We start from the raw sequence: 27,999 nt of genomic DNA on the forward strand, positions 1-27,999 counted from the left end.
ACCAAACCATAATCCCACTCCAGGTTATGAATGTAGCAGATCCTAAAATTTTTAATACTGATTTCAAACCCAAGGCCCCCTGGATCCCTCAGGCCTGATGCACAGTATCTCTGATTGAGCCCCCATGTGCTCTATTGGCAAAATGCCAAATTGGTCCCTGGTCCTTCAGATGCAGTGGATGTGGCCATGGGACATAACGATAAACTCAACCTCGCACGCTAGTGCGGTTGCTTTCTCATTGGGGTCACAAGTCGGTTTGCTCTCTTGATAGGACCCACCACAACCCACAACGCAATCCAGATCCCTGAGACTCAGCATGTGACATCATCCGTAGCCCTATCTCTCATTTTCTGCTGCCTCTGCCAGCTCAAATTTGGCAGCTCGGGTCTTGGTCTCAGATTCAATTGTGCGGATATTTGGTGCTGATTTCTTTGAGTCCTGTCAGCCAAGCATCTGCTCTGCCCTCTTCTAACACTCAGCGCATCACCTTCAATCCCATGTGTGCTGTGTGCTAGAGAGTGTGAGTCCAGGTAAAGCATAGTTTCACCTTTTCTGCTCCATTACCAGAGGTCAGATCCTGTAGTGTATTCCGTTCTCTACATTGTCTTCTTCTCCTTCCAGGTTTCTGAGGCATCATCCTGTCTTTGGAATTAACAGACCACTCTTCGGCAAGTGTCCTTTGCCAAGGGCTGGTTGAGTGGATGTTTACATTGCTGTGTACATAGGAGTGAGTGAGCACATGTTGCACTTGTTCTCTGAATATGGGCAGTGATAAATCATCACTTTCCAGATATAATTCACAGAAATATGATGTTTACTTAGCTCTATTTTCTATACAGCCACGGTGGAAGGGTTTGTCCGAACACACCAGTTTTGACATTGTGTTGATAACTCAGTTGCAGTCTTTAAAAAGGTTAGAAGAATTGATTTACATGTTTGGAATTTATATGAAAATGAAGTTAGATTTGAAACATACTAAATCTGCCTAGAAGCCAGACTTGTCAATTTTTGTTACATTTTGTCAGGTCTAAGGAAAAAATAAACAGATAGAATGTAAAATAGCAGTCCTAAATGTTGAAGGGGACATGTCAACTGTTAACTGTTGAAGCCTCCAACATGAACAGGAACCATGAAATACGTATTGGAACCATGAAAAAACCCCCAAACTGGGTTTTCCTTTTGCAGGTGTTGCCCTTTCCTCCCAATGACACACACTGCCCAAAGTTGGCATTTCAAGGGGTAACATTCCTCTCTAGTAAAACACAAGACAAACCAAACAAAATATATACATGCATGCTTGGTTCCAAAAGAACCTAGAGGCATTATAGCTATGAGAAAACTGCTGCAGCTTTTCTAGGCTATTGGGAACTAGGTGTTCTTCTATCAGTGGTGAGAATGCTTAATTGTCCAATCATGTTGGGTAAAGCAATTATCAAAACCAAGTCTGCACCCCCATGATATAGTGCTTGACTGATGGGAAAAGACCATTCACATAACATGTGTCCTTTAATGTCTATGGCGAATTTTACAGTTCAGTTCACTAAATGACTTATAATATTTACCTGTACGGTCTTGAAAATCTGAGGCCTAATACATTTCAAGTTCAGTCAAATATTCCCCTCACTTACCACACTCCTTCACCCCAAAGAAGACATAACCCAAGCATTTGCTGAATGTAGGGGAAGGTCATCATTCCTTTCTGTGAGCTAATTATTCAATTCCTACCTATTTCATTCGAGAGTATTTGACCTTTGAGGAGTTCACTGTTGTGCACAGAGTGTGAAGTTGGAGGAACTCTGATTCTAGGAGGGGCTTGCTCTTCTCCTACTGGCTTCATTGCAGCTCATGTGGTGATCCTTTGAAATGGATGCCTGAGTGGAGGGGAGGGAAGAGAAAATGCTTCATAGCTAGGCCCAACCGTGGGAAAAGGCTTACCTGGGCTTGGTGCATTGTGGTCTGAATGGTTTGTAAATTCCCCTTGGGACATTTGGATTCTCACGACTTATTCCACCAACATGAGCGATTTTACCATCTCTGCCTTCTCTTCTCTTTTAGACATCAGGAATCTTGGACCCGTTCTTGGAGCAGAGAATTGAGTACCTTCCTCAAGTGCACGTAGGTGTTCCACAGGTTTCTGCCATTATCAGCAAGGCTCAATATATCTCGTGATTGTCTTTCTTGCCTGGGATTCTCTGCAGATGTCTCCATGCCAGTATTCTCCATTGTAGGAGAACAACCATCATCAATTTGTTCGCATCTCTCCTCAATCCATGCAGCCAAATTTTCTGCCAGCTTCTCTTTTTGTGTCCCATGATGTCGACTTCTACAGGACTGGGCATGTCTAAAAGTACCTCGGAGCCTCACCAGTAAGCTGATGACAGGCAGATCTTCCACTGTCTGACTTTTCAATTTCTAGAAACTGACCCATGATCTCAGGCCACTGGGCAGCAACAGTATCTCGAACTTACAGAGCTTCCTAAACAATAGACTTAAGCCAAGCTCCACAGAGTGTGGCAACCCCACCATGACACTGATCCACCCACTGAGCTCTGCCAAGTTACCTTGGATCCACCAGCTTATAACAAGCCTCATGGAACAAACCAACATTCCTCCTGGAATCCAACCGGTAACTGCCATCCTCGATTTTTGCTGCATTTTTACAGTGTTGGTGAAGGGGCTGCATCAGACGACAGGTACTTAAGGTAAAAGTGATTCTCTCCATTAGCGTCCCATGATCCTTTTTTTCCTACCCTCTTTCCTTTAGTTCAGTTCTCTAAACACAGTACAAATGGAGGGAACTGTGTCCATGATAAGTTTATGGTTTCATCCATCTTAAAACTTTCTAACAGTTAACAGTACAAAAAGACCCACTAAAGGAAACATATGTTTGTGTAATATCCATTCACCCATAATATATATCCGTCTGTTGATTTTCCGCTGAAAGTCCCACAGTCTCAGAACATGGATCCATTTGTTTCATGGGGGCTGAAAATCCAAGAAATGAAACCATTCCCAAAGTACACTTTACTGTCTGTCTCTCTTACTCTTAGAACAGTTTTATAGAGCTGCTTTTCTTTGTTATAGACGTATGCCGTTTAATCTCTTCGTAGTGTGGAATATGCCATTCATTCTTCATGTTGGAAGACTTTTAAGAATATATCACGGAGTATGAATCCATTATATTCAAAATAGGCATTTGGGTTAGGTCACGATGTGCTTTTATGAATCAATATTTATGAATATTAATGCACGCATCTGTATTCTGAATACAGGTATGTTGAGTATATGCAAGCACTGATACTAGGTCAATGCCTGCTGAATGATCCTTGACATCACTTTGCATATTTTCTTTTGAATTCTCTCAGTTCCTGTGGATATTATCAGCCACAGGTGTTTGTTTGCTTGTTTGTTTGTTTGTTTGATTGCTTGTTCTTAGATTTGCAAACACATTCGGCCTTGCATCTCTCTGTTTGCTTTAAACAGAGAGTCATATAAGATGATTCACTTATTATAGGGCTGAAAATCCCCTATGTTTTCCTGCTTCCCTCTCCCATCTTTAGGGTTTTGATGTCCTCCTTGCCTTCTTCTTGTTTATTGTCTGCAACTCATGGCTCTTCTTGCATTTCCAATGATGGTTTTCTTATTTCCATTTCATCTAGCTTCTTTTCTATTCAGGGTAGTATTCTGAATCTTTCTTTTAGGAAAAGTTTCAAACTGCTGAATTCTTTAACGTTTCCAGGTATCTGAAATTCTCTAGCTCTGCCGTTATTAGAAATGGTGGTCTTTTTGCATAAGCTACCCTAGATTGCAGCTGTTTCTCATTCATGATTTCATCAAAGTCCTGGCACTCCTTCTTATCCTGCAATATTTCTGCCGAGATATAAGCTGAAACCCCTCTGGAGGTTCTGTTGTGACTTAGTTGCTTCCTTCTAGGTGCATTGGTAATCACTGTGTTGATCATGAACTTTGTTGATTTGAATGATAATACAGCTGCTTGTAGGTCTATTGGGATTCCACATAATTTGGATGCTGTTTGCTTACTTTTTTTGTATAGATGATTGCTCCTTCGTTTTCAGCAATTTTCTGTCTGATTTTTTTCCAAATACCTTTTCAGACTGAATAATCTTTTCTTGCTTTTAACTCTGGGACTCTTTTCATGCTTTGTCTTAACCCAGGATTCAACAGCAATGTTTGCGTTGGTTTTCCTTTGCTTTTCTATGTCATTTTCTGATCGAGGGATTTCAGTTCCCCTGTGTTCACAGTCATTGACGAGTCCCTCTGCATTATCTAGTCTGCTTAGGACTGACTTTAGCCCTGCTATTATCTCATCCATTGAGTTTGCTGATTTTATTTTGCTCCTCTTTAGAGGGTCTCTTCCCCTTTTCTGGAATTCTGACTTTTGTGATTCTGAGACACTGTTGTTCTTCAGTGTTTCTATCACCTCCATTTTAAATAAATGTCTGATAGTGTTTCACAGTCTAGTTGTTTGAAAGCTTTTTTTTTTGAGCTTTCCACCTCTTTGGAACTAAAAGTGTTACTTCCTGTTTCTTTTACTATACTTCTTTATCTCTACTGGTCAGTTAATTTCAAGTATCTAATGTAGACTTGTAGGGCTTTTTAAGTGAAAGTTTAAGTCTCTTGTGTGTACAAAGTTCCATGATATTTGTGTGAGGACAATTTTTCCTACACATTGATGCCATGTCATTTTCCTATGTGTGTTGTCTTGTATTTATCTAAATGCTGGTGATGCCTTTGCTGTGATGAACACAGCATACCCTTTTCTTTTCATATAACCTCAATTTACTACGCTTATGTCACTGTACTGAAAGTGCACAGGACTGTTTCTCTTGTGGAAATGAAGCATGTAAAGCTTTTCAGCTCTGCAAGCTGTTGAATGTCATTTTGGAGTGTTTCAAATACAGCGTCATGACTGTGAGCTTGTCCTTTCTATTTCTATGGGAATGTACCAATGTTACGAGTTCATTCCAGAGCTTCTCTGTCTACAGAAAAACCTGTGGAAACATATCTAAAGATGTCATGCATCAGGACCTGCAGTCATTATCACAGTGCCTCAGCTAGGTATCCTCCTTGAAGTACACTGTCAGTACCATTCAAAATGTAGCATTAACATTTGGTAGATAATGGTGAAGGAAATGCTTCATCTTCTCACGTTGTGAACCTAGACCACTGTTCTTTGTTCTCTCATCCTTGTGGCTTTGGACCATGAAGGTAACCACAGTGCTGTCCCACATCCTTTGCCTCAAAACAAACCGTAATCCCAGTCCAGTCTAACAATGTAGCAGATCCTGAGGCTTTGGAAACTGATTTCTACACCAAGGCCCCCTGGATCCCTCAGACCTGATGCTTGATGTCTCTAATTAGACCCCACACATGCTCTATTGGCAAAATTCCAAATTGGACCCTGGGCCTGCAGATGCAGTGGATGTTGCCATGGGACCTTTCGAGAAACTCAACCTCATGCGCCTGGTTTGTTGCTTTTTCATTGAGGTCCCAGGTCTGTTTCCTCTCTGGATAAGGCCAACCACAATCCACAACACACTCCAGTTCCCTAATACTCAGCGTGTGCCATCACCCATAGCCCTATCCCTCATTGTTCATAGCCAAAGTGAGCTTAAATTTGGCAGCACTGATGTTGGTCTCAGAATCAATTGTGGGGATATTTTGTGCTGATTTCTTTGAGTTCTGTCAGCCAAGCATGTGCTGTGCACTCTACTAACATTCAGCGCATCACTTTCAATCCCATGCGTCCTGTCCGCTTGAGAGTGTGTGTCCAACTAAAACAGGGTTTCACCTTTGCTGCTCCACCAGCAGAGGTCAGGTCCTGCACTGATTTCCATTCTCTACAAAGCCTTTTCATCTTTCCAGGTTTTCTGAGGCCTCATTGTGTCTTTGGAAGTAAGAGACCACTCTTTGGCAAGTGTCCTGGACCACGGGCTGGGTGAGTGGATGTTTATCTTGCTGTGTACATGGGAGCGAGTGGGCATTGTTTGCACAGGTACTCTGCCAATTGGCTATGAATAAATCAACACTTTCCATATATAACACACAGAAATGTGATTCTTGTTTATCTCTTTTTCTATAAAGCCATGGTGGGAGGGATTCTCCAAAGAATCCAGTTTTGACATTGTGTTGATACCTCAGTTGCGGTCTTTCAAAATGTTAATAGAATTGATGTACAAATTGGGGATTTATATGAAAATGAAGTTAGTTTTTGAAACATACTAAATCTACCTACAAGCCAGACTTGTCAAATTCAGGTAACATTTTCTCAGCTCTAAGGGAAACATAGACAGATAGAATGTAAAATAGCAGTCCAAAATGGTGAAGGTGTCATGTGAACTGTTTACTGTTGATGTCTGCAATACAAACAGGAACCATGAAATAAATATTGGAACCATGAAATAACCCCAACCCAGTGTTTCCATTTTGCATGTGATGCCCTTTCTCCCAGTGACTCATACTGGCCAATGTTGTCATTTCAATGGGTAACATTTCTCTCTAGGAAGACACAAGGCAACCCAAACCACTTATTTAAATATAGGCTTAGTTCCAAAACACCTAGAGGCATTATAGCTATGAGAAAACTGCTGCAGCTTTGCTAGACTATTGAGAAACAGGTTCTCTTTTATCAACGATGAGAAAGGTAAATCATCTGATCGTGTTGGGTAAAGCAATTTAAGCCAACTAAGTGGGCACCCCCTGATATACTGCACCCGGGACTTGAATGAAGGGAAAAGACGGTCCACATAACTTGTATCCTTATATATATATAGGAGACTTTTACACTTCACTTCACTAACTGACTTATAATAGTTACCTATACTGGCTTGAAAAGCTGAGGACAAATACTTATTCAAGTTCAGTCAAATAATCCCCTCGCTTACCAAACTCTCTTCACCCAAATAAGAAGTAACCCCAGCACTTGCTAAATCAAGGGGTAAATAATCATTTATTTGTGTGAGCTATATATTGAAACCCTATCTATTTTATTCGAGAGTATTTGACCTTTGAGGAGTTCAGTGTTGTGCACAGAGTGTGAAGTTGGAGGAACTCTGGTTCTAGGAGGTGCTTGCTATTCTCCTTCTGGCTGCATTGCAGCTCAGGGTCTGATCCTTTGAAGCGGATGCCTGAGTGAAGGGGAGAGAAGAACAATTGCTTGATAGCTAAGCCCAAACTTGGGAAAAGATTTATCAGGGCTTCATGCTCTGTGGTCTGTGAGATTTGTAAATGCCCCTTCGGATGTGTGGATTCTCATGACCTCTTCCAGGAAAATGAGCGGTTTTATCATCTTTGCCATCTCTTCTCTTTTAGACGTCAGGAGTCTTGGGCCACTTCTTAGAGCAGAGAATTTAGTACATTCCTCAAATACACGTTGACTCTCCACAATTTTATGCTAGTATCAGCGAGTCTCAATATGTCTCATGAATGACTTTTGAGCCTGGTATTCTCTAAAGTAGTCTCCATGAGAGTATACTCAATTGTAGCAGAACAACTCTCATCAATGTGTTCGCATCTCTCTTCAATCCGTGCATCCAGCCTTTCTGCCAGCTTCTCTTCGTGTCTCCCATAAAGTCGACTTCTACAGGACTGGGGAAGTCTGAAAGTACATCAGAGCCTCACCAGTAAGCTGATGAGAAGCAGATCTTCCACTGTCTGCCTTTTAGTTTCTAGAAAATGACCCGTGATCTCAGGCCATTGGGCAGCATCAGTATCTCGAAATAACACATCTTCCTGAAGAATACACCTAAGCCAAGCTCCACAGAGGGCAGCAGCCCCTCCATGACACTGATTCACCCACAGAGCTCTGCCCAGTTACCTTGGATCCACCAGCCTCAACAAGCCTCATGGAACACACAACAATTCCACCTGGATTCAAACCGGTAACAGCCATCCACAATGGCTGCTGCATCTTATCAGTGTTGGGGGAGGGGCTGCATCAGACGAGAGGTTCCTAAAGTAAATGTGATTCTCTCCATTAGCGTCCCATTGTCCTTTATTTCCTACCCTCTTTCATTTAGTTCAGAACTCTAAACACAATACAAACGAAGGGAAGTTTGTCCATGATAAGTTTATGGTTTCACCCATCTTTAAACTTTCTAACAGTTAACAGTACAAAAAGGCCCACTATAGGAAACATATGTTTGTGTAATATCCATTCACCCATAATACATATCTGTCTGTTGATTTTCCGCTGAAAGACCCACAATCTCAAAACATGGATCCATTTTTCTTCATGGGGGCTGAAATTCCTAGAAATGAAACCAATCCCATACTGCAGTTTACTGTCTGTCTCTCTTACTGTTACTACAGTTTTGTAGAGCTACTTTTCTTTGTTATAAGTGTATGCCATTTATTCTCTTCATAGGGTTGAATATGCCATTCATTCATCCTTTTGGAAGACTTGTACAGCTGTATCACGGACTATGAATCAATTTTATTCAAAATATGCATTTGGGTTAGGTCACGATGTGCTCTTATGAATCAATATTTATGAATATTAATCCACGCATCTGTTTTCTGAATACAAGTGTGTTGAGTACATGCAAGCAGCGATATTTGGTCAATGAGTGCTGAATGAACCTTGACATCACTTTGCATATTTTCTTTTGAATTATCACGACCCTGTGGATATATATCAGCCAACCGTACTCTTTTGGTGTTTGTTTGTTTGATTATTTGTTTGTTTGCTTTTTCTTTGATTTTCAAACACATTCGGTCATGCATCTCTCTGTTTGCTTCAAACAGAGAGTCATATAAGTTGATTTACTTAGTATTTTGCTGAAAATCCCCTGTGTTTTCCTGCTTCCCTCTCCCATCTTTAGGTTATTGATGTCCTCCTTGCCTTCTAGTTAATTCTCTGCAACTTATTGCTCTTCTTGCATTTCCAATGATGGATTTCTTATTTCCATTTGGTCTTGCTTCTTTTCTCTACAGGGTAGAATTCACAATATTTCTTTAAGATAAGTATCAAAATGCTGAATTCTTTTAAATTTTTCCGGTCTGTGAATTTCTCTTGTTCTGCTGTTATTAGAAATGGTGGTCTTGTGGCATAGGCTACCCTAGATTGCAGATTTTTCTCATTCAGGATTTCGTCCAAGTCCTGGCACTTGTTCATGTCCTGCAAAATTTCTGCCGAGATATAAGCTGAAACCACTCTTACAGTTCTGCTGTGATTTAGTTGCTTTCCTCTAGGTGCAATGAAAATCACTGGGTTGATCATGAACTTTGATGATTAGAATGATAATACAGCTGCTTGAAGGTCTATTGGGATTCCACATAATTTGGACACTGTTTGCTTCCTTTTTCTGTATGGATGATTGTTTCTTAGCTTTCATCAAATTTCAATCTGATTATTCTCCAAATATCTTTTCTGTCTTTTGTTTTATATCTTGCTGTTCCCTCAGGGACTCTTATGAAACCTATTCTTTCATGCTTTGTCTTACCCCAGGATTCAACAGCATTATTTGCATTGGTTATGCCTTGCATTTCTATGTCATCTTCTGATAGAGGGATTTCAGTTCCCCTGTTTTCACAGTCATCCACGAGTCCCTCTGCATTATCTAGTCTGATTAGGACAGAATTTAGCCCTGGTAATATCTCATCCATTGAGTTTTCTGATTTTATTTTACTCGTCTTTAGAGGTTCTCTTCCCCTTTTCTAGAATTCTGCCTTTTGTGATTCTGAGACGCTCTTGTTCTTCAGTGTTTCTCTCCCCTGCATTTTCAATACTTGCTCTGATAGTGTTTCACAGTCTAGTTGTTTGAAAGCTTTTCTTTGGGTCTTCAATTTCTTTGGAAGTGAAAATGGTACTTCCTGATTCTTTTACTATACTTCTATACCTCTACTACTCAATTACTATCAGGTATTTAATGCAGACTTGTAGGGCTTTTTAAGTGAAATTTTTGGTCTGTTGTGTGTACGCAATTCCATGATATTTCTGTGAGGACAATTTTTCATACTCATTGATGCCATGTCATTTTTCTGTGTGTGTTATCTTGTATATCTCTAATTGCTGGTGATGCCTTTGTTGTGATGAACACACCATACTCTTCTCGTTTAGTATAACGTCATTTTTACTACGCTTATGTCACTGATCTGAAAGTGCACAGGACCCTTCCTCTTGTGGAAATGAAGCATGTCAAGGTTTTGAGCTTTGCAGGCTCTTTAATGTAATTTTGATGTGTTTCGAAAACAACATCATGACAGTGAGCTTTCCCTTTCTATTTCCATGGGAATTTCCCAATGTAACGAGTTCTTTCCAGAACTTCTCTGTCTACAGAAAAAACTGTGGAAACATATATAAGGATGTCATGCATCAGTGCCTGCTGCCATTACTGCATAGCACCAGCTAGGTGTCCTTGGTGTTGTAACCTTTCTGTGCCATTCAAAATGTTGCATCTGCATTTCGGAGATTATGGTGAAGGAAAAGCTTCATCTTCTCATGCTGTGTACCTAGACAAGTGTTCTTTGTTCTCTCATCCTTGTGACTAGGGACCACGAAGGCAAACACAGAGTTTTCTGGCATAATCTGCCTCATACCAAACATAATCCCATTCCAGGCTATAAATGTAGCATATCCTAAGCCTTTGGAAAATGATTTCAACCACAAGGCCCCCTGGATCACTCAGACCATATGCATGATATCTCTGATTAAGCCCCACATGTGCTCTATTGGCAAAACACCAAATTGGTCCCTAGGCTTGCAGAGGCAGTTGATGTGGCCATGGGACATTTCGAGAAACTCAACCTCATGCACCAGGATTGTAGCATTTTCATTGGGGTCCCAAGTTAGTTTCCATTCTGGGTAGGGCCAAACACAATCCACCATACACTCCAGATCCCTGAGGTTCAGCGTGTGCCAGCATCCATTGCCCTATTCCTCATTGTTCGCAGCCACTGTGAACCCACATTTGGCAGCACTGATCTTGGTCTCAGAATCAATTGTGGCGATGTTTTGTGCTGATTTCTTTGAGTTCTGTCAACCAAGCATCTGCTGTGCACTCTTCTAACACTCAGCGCATCGCTTTCAATCCCATGCATTCTGTCCGCTTGAGAGTGTGCTTCCAAGTAAAACAGGGTTTCACCTTTGCTTCTCCATCAACAGAGATCAGGTCCTGCACTGATTTCCATTCTCTAATTTGACTTCTCCCACTTCCATGTATTCTGAGGCCTCATTCTGTTTTTGGATGTAAGAGATCACTCTTTGGAAAGTTCGTGGACCATGGGCTGGGTGAGTGGATGTTTATCTTGCTGTGTAGATGGGAGCGAGTGTGCATATTTTGCACTGGTACCCTGACAACTGGGCATCGATAAATCAACACTTTCCATATATAACTCACAGAAATGTTATTCTTGATATCTCTTTTTGCTATACGGCCATGGTGGGAGGGTTTGTCCAAAGACTCCAGTTTTGACATTGTGTTGATACCTCACTTGCGGTCTTTCAAAAAGTTAGTAGAATTGATTTACATACTTGGGGATTTACATGAATATAAAGATAGATTTTGAAACATACTAAATCTGCCTACAGGTCAGACTTGGCAAGTTAAGGTATCATTTATTCAGCTGTAAGGGAAAAGAAGACAGATAGAATGAAAAAAGCAGTCCAAAATAATGAAGGGGACAAGTCAATGGTTAAATGTTGATGCCTCCAACAAAAACAGGGAGAATGAAATAAATGTTGGTCCCATGAAAAACCCCCCACAAAATGTTTCCCATTTGCATGTATTGCCCGTTCCTCCCAGTGACTCACACTGGCCAATGTTGTCATTTCAAGTGGTAACATTTCTCTGTAGGAAGACAGAAGGTGACCCAAACCACATATTTATATATAGGCTTGGATCCAAAAGTACCTAGAGGCATTATAGCTATGAGAAAACTGCTGCAGCTTTGATAGGCTATTGAGAACCAGGTGCCCTATTATCAACGGTGAGAACGCTTAATCTTCTGATCATGTTGGGTAAAGTAATTAAACACAACCATGTTTGCACCCACATGATATACTGCACCAGGGGCTTCAGTGAAGGAAAAGACTATCAACATATCATGTGTCCTTACATGTCTATGGCGACTTTTACACTTCAGTTCACTAACTGACTTATACTAGTTACCTATACTGTATTGAAAAACTGAGGACACATACATATACAAGTTCAGTTAAAGATTCCCCTCACTTACCACACTCACTTCACCAAAAAGAAGATGTAACCCTAATATTTGCTGAATCTAGGGGAAGCTCATCATTTCTTTGTGTGAGTTAATATTCAATTCCTATCTATTTTAGTTTGGATTATTTGAACATTGAGTTGTACAGTTTTGGGCACAGAGAGTAAAGTTGGAGGAACACTGATTCTAGGAGGGGCTTGCTATACTCCTACTGGCTTCAATGCATCTCAGGTGCTGATCCTCTGAAATGGATGGCTGAGTGTAGGGGAGGAAAGAGCAAGTGCTTGATAGCTAGGGCCAACCCTGGGAAAAGGCTTACCAGGGATTCATGCTCTGAGGTCTGAGTGATTTGTAAATGCCCCTTGGGACGTGTGGATTCTCATGACCTCTTAAAAGAACAAGAGGCATTTTATCAACTCTCCCATCTCTTCTCTATTAGACGTCAGGATTCTTGGACCAGTTCTTGTAGCAGAGAATTGAGTATCTTCCACAAGTGCACGTTGACCCTCCACAGGTTTCTGCCAGTATCAGCGAGGCTCAATATGTCTCATGAATGTCTTTCAAGCCTGGTATTCTCTACAGAAGTCTGCATGTCAGTATTCTCCATTGTAGCAGAAGAACACTCATCAATGTGTTCACATCTCTCCTCAATCCGTGCACTCATCCTTCTGACAGCTTTTCTTCGTGTCTCCCATAAAGTCAACTTCTGCAGGACTGGGCAAGTCTGAAAGTCCCTCGGAGCGTCACCAGTAAGCTGATGACAGGCAGATCTTCCACTGTCTGCCGTTTCAGTTTCTAGAAACTGACCAGTGATCTCAGGTCATTGGGCAGCATCAGTATCTCGAAATTACACAGCTTCCTGAAAAATAGACCTAAGCCAAGCTCCACATAGGGCGGCAGCCCCTCCATGACACTGATCCACCCACAGAGCTCTTCCCAGCTAACTTGGATCCACCAGCTACACCAAGACTCGTGGAACACACTGACATTCCACCTGGAATCCAACAGGTAACTGCCATCCCCAAAGTTTGCTGCCTCTTGTCAGTGTTGCGGGAGGGACTGCATCAGAAGAGAGTTTCCTAAGGTAAATGTGATTCTCTCCATTAGCATTCCATGGTCCTGTTTTTCCTACACTCTTTCCTTTAGTTCAGATCTCTAAACTCAGTGCAAACGGAGGAAAGTGTGTCAATTTTAAGTATTTTATTTTACCCTACTTTAACCTTTCTAACAGTTAACACTACAAAAAGAACCACTATAGGAATCATATGTTTGTGTAATATCCAGTCACCCAGAATACATATCCATCTGTTGATTTTCTGCTTAAAGTCCCACAATATCACAACATGGATCCATTTGTTTCTTGGGGGCTGAAATTCCTTGAAATGAAACCAATCCCAAAGTACACTTTACTGCCTGTCTCTTTTATTCTTAGTACTGTTTTGTAGAGCTACTTTTTTTGTTATAAGCGTATGCCAATTATTTTCTACGTAGGTTTGAATATGCCATTCATTCATTCTGTTGGAAAACTTGTAAGTCTATATCAAGGAATATGAATCCAATTAATTCAAAATGGGCATTTGGGTTAGGTCACGATGTGTTCTTATGAATCAATATGTATGAATATTAATGCACGCATCTCTTTTCTGAAAACAAGGGTGTTGTGTACATGCAAGCAGTGAAACTGGGTCGATGCGTACTGAATGATACTTGACATCACTTTGCGTACTTTCTTTTGAATTATCATGGTTCCTTTGGATATATGTCAGCCAACCGTACTCTTTCGCTGTTTATTTGTTTGTTTGATTGTTTGTTTGCTTCTTCTTTTTTTTTGCACACATATTAGGTCATGCGTCTCTCCATTTCCTTCAATCAGAGAGCCATATAAGCTGATTCACTTAGTATAGTGCTGAAAATCACCTATGTTTTCCTCCTTCCCTCTCCCATCTTTAGTGTTTTGATGTCCTCCTAGCCTTCTTCTTGTTTATTCTCTGCAACTCATTGCTCTTCTTGCATTTCCAATGATGGTCTTCTTATTTCCATTGCATCTTGCTTCTTTGGTATTCAGGGTAGAATTCTCAATCTTTCTTTTAGGATAAGTTTCCAACTGCTGAATTATTTTAAGTTTTGCTAGGCTATGAAATTCTCTAGCTCTGCCATTATTAGAAATGGCGGTCTTGTGCCATAGTCTACCTTAGATTGCAGCTTTTTCTCATTCAGGATTTTGTCTAAGTCCTGGCACTCCTTCCTGTCCTTCAAAATATCTGCCGAGTTATAAGCTAAACCTGTCTTAAGGTTCTGTTGTGACTTAGTTGTGTTCCTCTAGGTGCATTGAAAATCACTGGGACGATCATGAACTTTGATGATTTGAATGATAATACAGCTGCTTTTCGGTCTATTGGGATTCCGCATAATTTGGATGCTGTTTGCTTTCTGGTTTCTTGTAGATGATTGTTTCTTGGCTTTCAGAAAGTTTCAGTCTGATTTTTCTCCAACTACCTTTTCAGACTTTTTTTTTTTTTAATCTTGCTTTTCCCTTTGGTTCTCATATGAATCCTATTCTTTCATGCTTTGTCTTACCCCAGGATTCAACAGCAATATTTGTATTGGTTTTCACTTGCTTTTCTATGTCATCTTCTGATCAATGGATTTCAGTTCCCCTGTGTTCACATTGATTCACGAGTCCCTCTACATTATCTAGACTGCTTAGGACTGACTTTAGCCCTGCTATTATCTCATCCATTGAGTTTCCTGATTTTACTTTACTCGTCTTTAGAGGGTCTCTTCCCCTTTTCTGGAATTCTGCCTTTTGTGATTCTGAGACACTGTTGTACTTCTGTGTTTCCCTCACCTTCACTTTCAATAATTGTTCTGATAGTTTTTCACAGTCTAGTTGTTTGAAAGCTTTTCTTTGGGCCTTCAATCCCTTTGGAACTGAAAATGGTACTTCCTGTTTCTTTTACTATACTTCTTTATCCCTATTGGTCAAGTAATATCAGGTATATAATGTAGAATTATAGGGCTTCTTAAGTGTAAGTTTAGTCTGTTCTGTACGCAATTTCATGATATTTGTGTGAGGACAATTTTTCCTATACATTGATGCCATGTCGTTTTCCTGTGTGTGTTGTCATGTATATCTCTAATTGCTGGTGATGCCTTTGTTGTGATGAACACACCATACTCTTCTCGTTTAGTATAATGTCATTTTTACTACTCTTATATCACTGTTCTGAAAGTGCGCAGGACCCTTCCTCCTGTGGAAATGAAGCATGTCAAGGATTTGAGCTTTGCAGGCTCTTTAATGTCATTTTTTTGTTTCAAAAACAACATCGTGACAGGGAGCTTGTCCTTCCTATTTCCATGGGAATTTCCCAATGTAATGAGTTCTTTCCAGAGCTTCTCTGTCTACAGAAAAAACTGTGGAAACATATCTAAGGATGTCATGCATCAGGGCCTGCTGCCATTTTCACGCAGCCCTAGCTAGGTGTCCTCGGTGCCGTAAACTTTCAGTGCCATTCAAAATGTAGCATCTGCATTTGGGAGATAATGATGAAGGAAATGCTTCATCTACACACGCTGTGGACCTAGACCACTGTTCTTTGTTCTCTCATCCTTGTGGCTTGGGACCACAAATGCAACCACAGAACTGTGCCGCATAATCTGCCTCATACCAAAAGTAATCTCAGTCCAGGCTATGAATGTAGCAGACCCTAAGCCTTTGGAAAATGATTTCAACCACAAGGCCCCCTGGATCACTCAGACCATATGCATGATGTCTCTGATTGAGCCCCACATGTGCTCTATTGGCAAAATGCCAAGTTGGTCCCTGGGCTTACAGATGAAGTGTATGTGGCCATGGGACATTTCGAGAAACTCAACCTCATGCGCCAGGTTTGTAGCTTTCTCATTGGTGTCCCAAGTCAGCTTCCATTCTGGATAGGGTGAACCACAATCCACAATACACTCCAGATCCCTGAGGTTTAGCATGTGACACCACCCATTGCCCTATTTCTCATTGTTTGCAGCCATTGCGAGCCCAAATATGGCAGCACCGATCTTGGTCTCAGAATCAATTGTGGCGATGTTTTGTGCTGATTTCTTTGAGTTCTGTCAGCCAAGCATCTGCTGTGCACTCTTCTAACACTGAGCACATCGCTTTCAATCCCATGCATTCTGTCCGCTTGAGAGTGTGCTTCCAAGTAAAACAGGGATTCACCTTTGCTTCTCCATTAACAGAGGTCAGGTCCTGCACTGATTTCCTTTCTCTAATTTGATTTCACCCACTTCCATGTATTCTGAGGCCTCATTCTGTCTTTGGAAATTAGAAACCACTGTTCGGCTAGTGTCGTGGACCACGGGCTGGGTGAGTGGATGTTTATCTTGTTGTGTATATGGGAGTGAGTGAGCGTAGGTTGCACTGGTACCCTGAAAACTGGGCATCGATAAATCAACACTTTCCATATATAACTCACAGAAATGTGATTCTTGTTTATCTCCATTTTCAATACAGCCATGGTTGGAGGGTTTGTCCGAAGACTACAATTTTGAAATTGTGTTGATACCTCAGTTGCAGTCTTTCAAAAAGTTAATAGAATTGATTTACATTTTTGGGGATTTATATGAATATGAAGATAGATTTTGAAACATACTAAATCTGCCTAGAAGCCAGACGTCACATTGAGGTACCATTATGTCAGCTCTAAGGGAAAAGAAGACAGAATGTAAAAAAGCAGTCCAAAATGATGAAGGGGACAGGTCAACTGTTAGATGTTGATGCCTCCAACACAAATAGGAAACATGAATTAAATATCGGTCCCATGAAATAACCCCCACAAAATGTTTCCCATTTGTATGTGTTGCCCTTTTCACCCAGTGAATTGTACTGGCCAATGTTGTGAATTCTATGGGTAACATTTCACTGTAGGAAGACACAAGGTAAACCTAACTACTTATTTATATATACACTTGGATTCAAAAGCAACTACAGGCATTAAAACTATGAGAAAACTGCTGCAGCTTTGATAGGCTATTGAGAACCAGGTGCCCTTTTATCAAAGATGAGAACGCTTAATCTTCCAATCATGTTGGGTAAAGTAATTAAACACAACCATGTCTGCACCCACATGATATACTGCACCAGGGGCTTCAGTGAAGGAAAAGACTATCAACATATCATGTGTCCTTACATGTCTATGGCGACTTTTAAACTTCAGTTCACTAACTGACTTATACTAGTTACCTATACTGTATTGAAAAACTGAGGACACATACATATACAAGTTCAGTCAAAGATTCCCCTCACTTACCACACTCACTTCATCCCAAAGAAGATATAACCCCAGCATTTGCTGAATCTAGGGGAAGGTCATCATTTCTTTGTGTGAGTTAATATTCAATTCCTACCTATTTTAGTCGGGAGTATTTGACCATTGAGGAGTATAGTGTTGTGCATGGAGAGTAAAGTTGAAGGAACACTGATTCTAGGAGGGGCTTGCTATACTCCTACTGGCTTCAATGCATCTCAGGTGCTGATCCTCTGAAATGGATGGCTGAGTGTAGGGGAGGGAAGAGCAAGTGCTTGATAGCTAGGACCAACCCTGGGAAAAGGCTTACCAGGGATTCGTGCCCTGAGGTCTGAGTGATTTATAAATGCCCCTTGGGACGTGTGGATTCTCATGACCTCTTGAACAAGAGGCGTTTTATCATCTCTGCCATCTCTTCTCTATTAGACGTCAGGATTCTTGGACCAGTTCTTGTAGCAGATAATTGAGTACCTTCCACAATTGCACATTGACCCTCCACAGGTTTCTGTCAGTACCAGCAAGGCTCAATATTTCTCATGAATTTCTTTCAAGCCTGGTATTCTCTACAGAAGTCTGCATGCCAGTATTCTCCATTGTAGCAGAACAACACTCATCAATGTGTTCGCATCTCTCCTCAATCCGTGCACTCATCCTTCTGACAGCTTCCCTTGGTGTCTCCCATAAAGTCGACTTCTACAGGACTGGGCAATTCTGAAAGCCCCTCGGAGCCTCACCAGTAAGCTGATGACAGGCAGATCTTCCACTCTCTGCCCTTTCAATTTCTAGAAACTGACCAGTGATCTCAGGTCTTTGGGCAGCATCTGTATCTCGAAATTACACAGCTTCCTGAAAAATAGACCTAAGCCAAGCTCCACATAGGGCGGCAGCCCCTCCATGACCCTGATCCACTCACAGAGCTCTGCCCAGTTAACTTGGATCCACCAGCTACACCAAGACTCACAGAACACACAGACATTCCACCTGGAATCAAAGCGGTACCTGCAATCCACAATATTTGCTGCATCTTGTCATTGTTGGGGGAGGGACTGCATCAGACGAGAGGTTCCTAAGTTAAAAGTGATTCTCTCCATTAGCATCCCATGGTCCTTTTTTTCCTACCCTCTTTGCTTTAGTTCAGATGTCTATACACAGTACAAGCCAAGGGAAGTGTGTCCATGTTGTTTATGGTTCCACACGTCTTTGACCTTTCTAAAAGTTAACAGTTCACAAAGACCCCACTATAGGGATCTTAAGTTTGTGTAATAGCCATTCACCCAGAATACATATCTGTCTCTTGCTTTTTGGCTGAAACACCCACACTCTCAGATCATGGATTCATTTGATTCATGGGGGCTGAAATTCCTAGAAATGAAGCCCATCCTAATGTACACTTTAATGTTTGTGTCTTTTGCTCTTAGTACAGTTTTGTACAGCTACTTTTCTTTGTTATAGGCGTATGCCATTTATTCTTATGTAGGGTTGAATAGGCCATAGATTCATCCTGTTGGAAGTCTAGTAAATCTATATAATGGAATACGAATCAATGTTATTCAAAATAGGCATTTGGTTTAGGTCACGATATGCTCTAATGAATCAACATTTTTGAATATTAATGCACGCATCTGTTTTCTGAATACAAGTGTTTTGAGTACATGCCAGCAGCGATAATGTATCGATGCGTGCTGAATGATTCTTGACACCCGTTTGAGTATTTTCTTTTGAATTATCATGGTTTCTTTGGGTATATGTCAGCCAACCATACTATTTGGTGTTTGTTTGTTTGTTTGATTTTTTGTTTGTTTGCTTGTTCTTTTTTTTTGCAAACACATTAGGCCATGCATCTCTCCGTTTGCAGCAAACAGAGAGTCATATAAGCTGATTAACTTTGTATAGTGCTGAAAATCACCTATGTTTACCTGCTTCCCTCTCCCATCTTTAGGGTTTTAATGTCCTCCTTGCCTTCTTCTTGTTAATTCTCTGCAACTCTTTGCTCTTCTTGCATTTCCAATGATGGTTTTCTTATTTCAATTTCATTTTGCTACTTTTCTATTAAGGATAGAATTTTCAATCTTCGTTTAATGATAAGGTTCGAGCTGCTGAATTCTTTTATGTTTTGCCGGTCTATGAAATTTTCTAGATCTGCCGTTATCAGAAATGGCAGTCTTGTGGCATAGGCTACCCTAGAATGCAGATTTTTCTCATTCAGGTTTTGTTCTATGTCCTGGCACTCCTTCCTGTCCCGCAATATTTCTGTCGAGGTATAAGCTGAAACTCCTCTGGTCTTTCTGTTGTAAATAAGTTGCTTTCCTCTAGGTGCATTTAAAATCACTGGGTTGATTATGAAATTTGATGATTTGAATAATATAGCTGCTTGTAGGTGTATAGGGATTCCACATAATTTGGATGCTGTTTGCTCCTGGTTTCGTATAGATGATTGTTTCTTGGCTTTCAGCAAATTTCAGTCAGATTTTTCTCCAAATATCTTTTCAGAGTTTTTTTTTTTTATACCCAGCTTTTCCTTCTGAGACTCTTATGAATCCTAGTCTTTCATGCTTTGTCTTACCCCAGGATTCAACAGCAATATTTGCATTGGTTCACACTAGCTTTTCTGTGTCATCTTCTGATAGAGGGATTTCTGTTCCCCTTTGTTCACAGACATTCACGAGTCGCTCTGCATTATCTAGACTGCTCAGGACTGACTTTTAACCTGCTATTATCTTATACATTGAGTTTACTTATTTTATTTGGCTCATCTTAGAGGTTCTCTTCCCCTTTTCTGATATTCTGCCTTTTGTGATTCTGAGACACTGTTGTTCTTTATTGTTTCTGTCACCTCCGTTTTCAATAATTTCTCTAGTAATGTTTCAAAATCTAGTTGTTTGAAAGCTTTTTTTTTGGCCTTCAATCTCTTTGGAACTGAAATTGTTACTTCCTGTTTCTTTTACTATATCTTTATCTCTATTGGTCAAGTACTATCAGGTATCTAATGCAGACTTGTAAGGCTTGGTTAAGTGAAACTTTTAGTCTATTTGGTGTACCCAATCCCATGATATTTCCCTGAAGACAAATTTTCCTTGACATTGAAGCCATTTCGTCTTCCTGTGTGTGTCGTCTGGTATACCTCTATTTACTGGTGATAACTTTGTTGTGATGAACACACCATACGTACATCATTTAGAATAATCTCCTTTTATTATGCTTATGTCACTTTTCTGAAAGTGCACAGGACCCTTCCTCTTGTGGAAATGGAGCATCTAAATGTTTTCAGCTCTGTAGGCTGTTGTATGTCATTTTGGAGTGTTTTCAAAACAGAATATTGTTAGTGCACTTGTCCTTTCTAGTTCTATGGGAATGTCCCAATTTTACCAGTTCTTCCCAGAGCTTCTCTGTCTACAGAAAAACCTGTGGAAACATATCTAAGGATGTCATGCATCAGGGCCTGCTGCCATTATCCCACAGCCCCACCAAGTTGTCCTCGGTGCTGTACAATTTCAGTACTATCCAAAATGTAGCATCTGCATTTGGGAGGTAATGGTGAATGAAATGCTTCATCTTCTCATGCTGCGGACCTAGACAACTAATCTTTGTTCTCTCATCCTTGTGGCTTGGGACCACGAAGGCAAACAAAGCAATGTCCCGCATCCTCTGCCTCATACCAAAACTTAATCCCATTCCAGGCTAGGAAACTAGCTGATCCTAACACTTTGCAATCTGATTTCAACCCCAAGGACCCCTGGATCCCTCAGACCAGATGCATGATTTCTCTAATTGAGCCCCACTTGTGCTCTATTGGCAAAATGTCAAATTGTTCCCTTGGCCTGCAGATGCAGTGAATGTGGCCATAGGACATTTTGATAAACTCAACTTTGCACGCAGGGTGGTTGCTTTCACATTGGGGTCCAAGGTCAGTTTCCTCTCTTGGTAGGGCAAACCACAGTCCACAACACACTCCGGATCCCTGAGACACAGCGTGTGACATCATCCGTAGCCCTATACTTCATTTTCCACAGCCAATGCTAGCTCAAATTTGGCAGCTCGGATCTTGGTCTCAGAATCAATTGTGGGGATATTTTGTGCTGATTTCCTTGAGTTCTGTCAGCCAAGTATTTGCTGTGCACTCTTCTAACACTCAGCGCATCACTTTCAATCCCATGTGTCCTTTCCACTTGAGATTGTGTGTCCAAGTAAAACAGAGTTTCACCTTTGCTTCTCCATCACCAGACGTCAGGTACTGCACTGATTTCCATTCTCTATTTTGCCTTCTCCTCCTCCCAGGTTTTCTGAGGCCTCATACTCTCTTGGTACTAAGGGACCACTCTTCAGCATGTGTCCTGAACCAAGGGCTTCGTGAGTGGATGTTTATCTTGCTGTGTACATGGGAACGAGTGAGCATAGTTGGCACTGGTACCCTGCCAACTGGGCATCGAGAAATCAACACATTCCATATATAACTCACAGAAATGTGATTCTTGCTTATCTCTGTTTTCTATATAGCCATGGTGGGAGGATTTGTCTGAAGACTAGTTTTGACATTGTGTTAATACCTCAGTTGCAGTCTTTCAAAAGGTTAATAGAATTGATTTACATATTTTGGGATTTATATGAAAATGAAGTTAGATTTTGAAACATACTAAATCTAATTACAAGCCAGACTTGTGAAGTTCTTTTACAAATTTGTCAGGTCTAAGGGAAAAATAGACAGATAGAATGTACAGTAGCAGTCCAAAATGATGAAGGGGACAGGTCAAATCTTTACTGTTGATACCTACAACACCAACAGGAACCATGAAATAACTATTGGAACCATGAAATAACCCCCATCCTGGGTTTCCCTTCTGCATGTGCTGCACTTTCCTCCCAATGACACATACTGGCCAGTGTTGTCATTTCAAGGGGAAACATTTCTCTCTAGGGAAACCCAATTAAACTAAAACACCATATTTATATGTATTCTTGGTTCCAAAACTCCTAGAGGCATTATAGCTATGAGAAAACTGCTGCAGTTTTGCTCTGCTATTGAGAACCAGGTGCTCTTCTATCAACCATTGGAACAATCGGTTGATCATGTTGGGTAAAGCAGTTTAACCCAACAAATTATGCACCAACATGATATACTGCACCTGGGGCTTCAATGAAGTGAAAAGATGGTCCACATATCATGTGTCCATACATGTCTATGGCGACTTTTACAGTTCACTTCACTAACTGACTTATAACTGTTACCTATACTGTCTAGAAAAACTGAGGCCTAATATATATCAAGTTCAGTCAAAGATTCCCCTCACTTACCACACTCCCTTCACCCCAAGGTAGACGTAACCCCAGCATTTGCTGAAACTAGGCTAAGTTCATCATTTCTTTGTGTGAGCTATGTATTCTATTCCTATCTATTATAGCTGACAGTATTTGATCTTTGAGGATTTAAGTGTTGTGCACAAAGTGTGAAGTTGAAGGAACACTTTATGTAGGAGTGGCTTGCTTTTCTCCTACTGGCTTCATTGCAGCTCAAGTGCTGATCCTTTGAAATGGATGCCTGAGTGGAGGGGAGGAAAGAGCAATTTCTTGATATCTAGGCCCAACCCTGGGGAAAGCTTACCAGGGCCTCATGCTCTGTGGTCTGTGTGATTTTTAAATGCCCCTTGGGACGTGTGGATTCTCACAAACCCTTCCAAGAACATGAGCGGTTTTATCATCCCTGCCATTTCTTCTCTTTTAGACGTCAGGAATCTTGGACCACTTCTTGGAGCAGAGAATTGAGTACCTTCCTCAAGTAAACGTTGACCCTCCACAGGTTTCTGCTAGTATCAGTGAGGCTCAACATGACTCATGAAAGTCTTTCAAGCCTGGTATTCTCTAAAGAAGTCTCCATGCCAGTATTCTCCATTGTAGCAGAACAACTCTCATCAATGTGTTCACATCTCTCTTCAATCTGTGCAGCCAGGTTTTCTGCCAGCTTCTCTTCGAGTCTCCAATAAAGTCGACTTCTACAGCACTGGGCAAGTCTGAAAGTACCTCACAGCATCACCAGTGTGCTGATGATGGGCAGATCTTCCACAGTCTGTCCATTCAGTTTCTTGAAACTGACCCATGATCTCAGGCCATTGGGAAGCAGCAGTATCTCGAACTTACAAATCTTTCCGAAAATTAGACCTAAGCCAAGCTCCACAGAGGGTGGCAGTCCCTTCATGACACTGATCCACCCACAGAGCTCTGTCCAGTTAACTTGGATCCACCAGCCACAACAAGCCTGGTTGAACACACCAATATTCCATCTGGAAAGCAACCAGTAACTGCCATCCCCAATATTTGCTGCATCTTTCCAGTGTTGGGGGAGGGGCTGCATCAGACGAGAGATTCCTAAGATAAAAGTGATTCTCTCCAATAGCGTCCCATGGTCCTTTTTTTCCTACCCTCTTTCCTTTAGTTCAGAACTCTATACACAGTACAAAATAGGGAAGTGTGTTCATGTTAATTTTATGGTTCCACACATCTTTAACTTTTCTCACAGTTAAAAGTACAAAAAGACCCCACTATAGGAATCTTATTTTTGTGTAATAGCCTTTCACCCAGAATACATATCCGTCTGTTGCTTTTCGGCTGAAACACCCACACTCCCAGAAAATGGATCCATTTGATTCATGGGGGCTGAAATTCCTAGAAATTAATCCAATCACAATGTACACTTTACTGTCTGTCTCTTTTGCTCTTAGTGCAGTTTTGTAGAGCTACTTGTCTTTGTTAAAGGCATATGCCATTTATTCTCTAAATAGGGTCAAATAGGTCATTCATTCTTCCTATTGAAAGACTAGTAAATCTATATCATGGAATACGAATTGATTTTATTCAAAATAGGCATTTGGTTTAGGTCACGATGTCCTCTTATGAATGAATATTTTTGAATATTATTGCACGCATCTGTTTTCTGAATACAAGTTTGTTGAGTACATGCAAGCAGCAATACTGCATCGATGCGTGCTGAAAGCTCTTTGACATCCCTTTGAGTATTTTCTTTTGAATCATCATAGTTCTTTGGATATATATCATCCAACTGTACTGTTTTGGTGTTTGTTTGTTTGATTGTCTGTTTGCTTGTTCTTTGTTTTGCAAACACATTAGGCCATGCATCTCTCCGTTTGCTTCAAACAGAGGGTCATATAAGCTTATTCACTTAGTATAGTGCTGAAACTCACCAATGTTTTCCTGCTACCCTATCCCATCTTTAGGGTTTTGATGTCCTCCTTGCCTTCTTTTTGTTTATTCTCTGCAAGTCATAGCTCTTCTTGCATTTCCAATAACGGTTTTCTTATTTCCATTTCGTCTTGCTTCTTTTCTATTCAGGGTAGAAATCTCAATCTTTCTTTTAGGATAAGGTTAGAACTGCTGAATTGTTTTAAGTTTTGCTGGTCTGTGAATTTCTCTACTTCTGCCATTATTTTAAAGGGTGGTCTTGTGGCATAGGCTACGCTAGTTTGCAGCTTTTTCTCATTCAGGATTTGGTCTATTTCTTGGCACTCCTTCCTGTCCTTCAATATTTCTGTCGGGATATCAGCTGAAACCCCTCTGGAGGTTCTGTTGTGACTAAGTTGCTTTACTCTAGGTGTATTTAAAATCATTGGGTTGATCATGAACTTTGATGATTTCAATGATAATACAGCTGTTTGTAAGTCTATTGGGATTCCGCCTGCTTTGGAAGCTGTTTGCTTCCTGATTTCGTATAGATGATTGTTTCTTGGCTTTCAGCAAATTTCAGTCTGATATTTTTCGAATACATTTTCAGCCCTTTTTTTTGTTTTTTTCTTATTCTTTTATAATCTTTCTTTTTCATCTGGGAATCCTATATGTCCTAACCTTGCATTCTTTGTCTTTTCCCATGTTTCAACAGCAATGTTTGCATTGGTTTACGCTTGAATTTATATGTCATCTTTTTACTGACAGTTTTGTGTTCTCATGTCTTCTCAAACACTTTTAAGTCCCTCTTCATTATCTAGTCTGCCAATTCCTGTCTATAGCCATGCTATTATCTCATCCACTAAATTTTCTTTTTGTTTTTAACTGTTTATTGATTCATAATCATTTTACAATTTTGTTTCAAATTCCAGTGTAGAGCACCATTTTCCTCTTATGCATGTGTATATATACATTCACTGACATTTCTCTTATTTTTAGCCAACACAAAATCTTGTATATATTTCCCTGTGCTACACAGTACAGTCTTGAGTATATTTTCTACATTTTGATATCCCAGTCCTTTCCCACCCCCATTCCCCTTTGATCAGAAGTCTTTATTCTATGTCTATGAGTCTGTCTCTGTTATATATATATATATATATATATATATATATATATATATATATATATATATATATATATATATATATATATATATCCACATATAAGTGATCTCATATGGTATTTTTCTTTTTCTTTCTGGTTTAATCCGCTCAGAATTGTATTCTCCAGTAACATCCATGTTGCTTCAATTGGTATTATTTTGTCAGATTTTATGTCTGAATAGTTTTCCATTTTATAAATATACCACATCTGCTTTATCCAGTCATCTGTTGATGGACGTTTAGGCTCTTCCTGTGTCTTGGCTATTGTAAATAGTTCCGCTATGAACATTGGGGTGCAAGGGTCATTTTGAAGTAGGGTTCCTTCTGTATATATGCCCAAGTGTGGTACCCTGGGTCATATGTTGTCTAATCCTAATCTTTTTAGGAATCTCCATACTGTTTTCCACAGTGGCTTCACCAAACTGCATTCTCTCCAGCAGTGTAGGAGGGTTCCCTTTTATCCACAGCCTTTCCAGCATTTGTCATTTGTGAACTTTTGAATGATGGCCATTCCGACTTGTTTGGGGTGATACCTCATTTTAGTTTTGATTTGCATTTCTCTGATAATTTGTGATATTGAGCTTTTTTTCATGTGCCTATTGATCATTTGCATGCCTTCCTTGGAGAATTGCTTATTTGGGTCTCCTATCCATTTTGGATTGGGTTGTTTGTTTTTATTCTTATTAAATTGTGTGAGATGCTTATATATTCTGGAGATCAAGCATTTGTCAATTTCATTTGCAAAAATTTTTTCCCACTCACTAGGTTGTCATTTTGTTTTACTTATGGTTTCTTTTGCTGTGCAGAAGCTTGTAAATTTTATTAGGTCCCATTTGTTTATTCTTTCATTTATGTCTATTGCTTGGGTTGACTGTTCTAGGAGAATATTTTTGAGATGTATGTCAGATAATATTTTGCCTATATTTTCCTCTAGGAGGTTTATTGTATCATGTCATATGTTTAAGTCTTTGATTCATTTTGAGTTTATTTTTTTTGTATGATGTAAGGGAGTGTTCTAGCTTCATTGCTTTACATGCTGCTGTCCAGTTTTAACAACCCCATTTGCTGAAGAGACTCTCTTGATTCCACTGAATATTCTTGCCTCCTTTGTTGAAGATTAGTAGACCAAAATTTTGTGGGTTCATTTCAGGGCTCTCTATTCTGTTCCAATACTCCATATGTCTGTTTTTGTACCAATACCATACTATCTTGATTAGTGTAGCTCTGTAGTATTGTCTGAAGTCTCGGAGAGTTATTCCTCCAGCATCTTTTCTTTTTCTTCAGCAATGCTTTGGCAATTCTAGGTCTTTTGTGGTTCCATATAATTTCTTATTTGAATTTAATAGATGCAGAAAAAGCATTTGATAAAATTCAATGACAATTTATGATAAAAATTCTCACCAAAGTGGGCTTATAGGGAGCATATCTCAACATGATAAAAGCTATTTATGACAAACCTACAGCCAGCATAGAACTCAATTGTGAAATGCTGAAAACCTTCCTACTAAAATCTGGGAAAAGGCAAAGTTGTCCACTCTCCCCATTTCTATTCAACATAAACTTGGAAGGCCTAGCCACTGCACTCAGGCAAGGAAAAGAAATAAAAGAGATCCAAATTGGAAAAGAAGCAGAAGGAGATAAAGATCCCTGTGCTATACAGAAGAAATTTGTTTTTTTTCAATCCAGCTTTTATATATTGTGGCCCACATTTGCAAATCACAAACTCCCAAATTTATCCCTTCCCACTCGCTTTCCACCAGTAACCATAAGAATATTTACTTTGCTTGCAAGTCTGTTTCTACTTTGTAGATGAGTTCATTACTGTGTTCCTTTTCTTTCATTTCTTAGATTTCACATATAAGTGATACCATATATATTCTTTCTCTTTCTGGCTTCCTTCGCTTAAGAATGATGATCTCTATATCCATCCATGTTATGATATTATTCTTTTTTATGGCTGAATAGTATTCCATTGTATAAATATAACACCGCTTCTTTATAGTGTCATATGTCAATGGACATTTAGGTTGTTTCCACATCTTGGCTATTGTATATTGTGCTGCTATGGACATTGGGGTGCATATATCTTTTCAATTTAGAGTTCCCTCTTGATATATACCCAGGAGTGGGATTGCTAGATCATATGCTTGGTGCAGCCATTATGGAAACAGTATGGATAT

General features: G+C 40.1%; 1 long non-coding RNA gene across 1 annotated transcript; it reads left to right on the forward strand.

The window, feature by feature from the left end:
* The first annotated feature begins 2,061 nt into the window (after positions 1–2,061).
* Positions 2,062–7,895, forward strand: LOC141578497 (uncharacterized). Its single transcript, XR_012508880.1, has 3 exons — positions 2,062–2,702; positions 5,887–5,959; positions 7,686–7,895. It is a non-coding gene; the product is annotated as an uncharacterized LOC141578497 (long non-coding RNA).
* Positions 7,896–27,999: the final 20,104 nt, after the last annotated feature.

Source organism: Camelus bactrianus, chromosome 8, assembly GCF_048773025.1.
Source record: "Camelus bactrianus isolate YW-2024 breed Bactrian camel chromosome 8, ASM4877302v1, whole genome shotgun sequence".
Lineage (NCBI taxonomy): Eukaryota > Metazoa > Chordata > Mammalia > Artiodactyla > Camelidae > Camelus > Camelus bactrianus.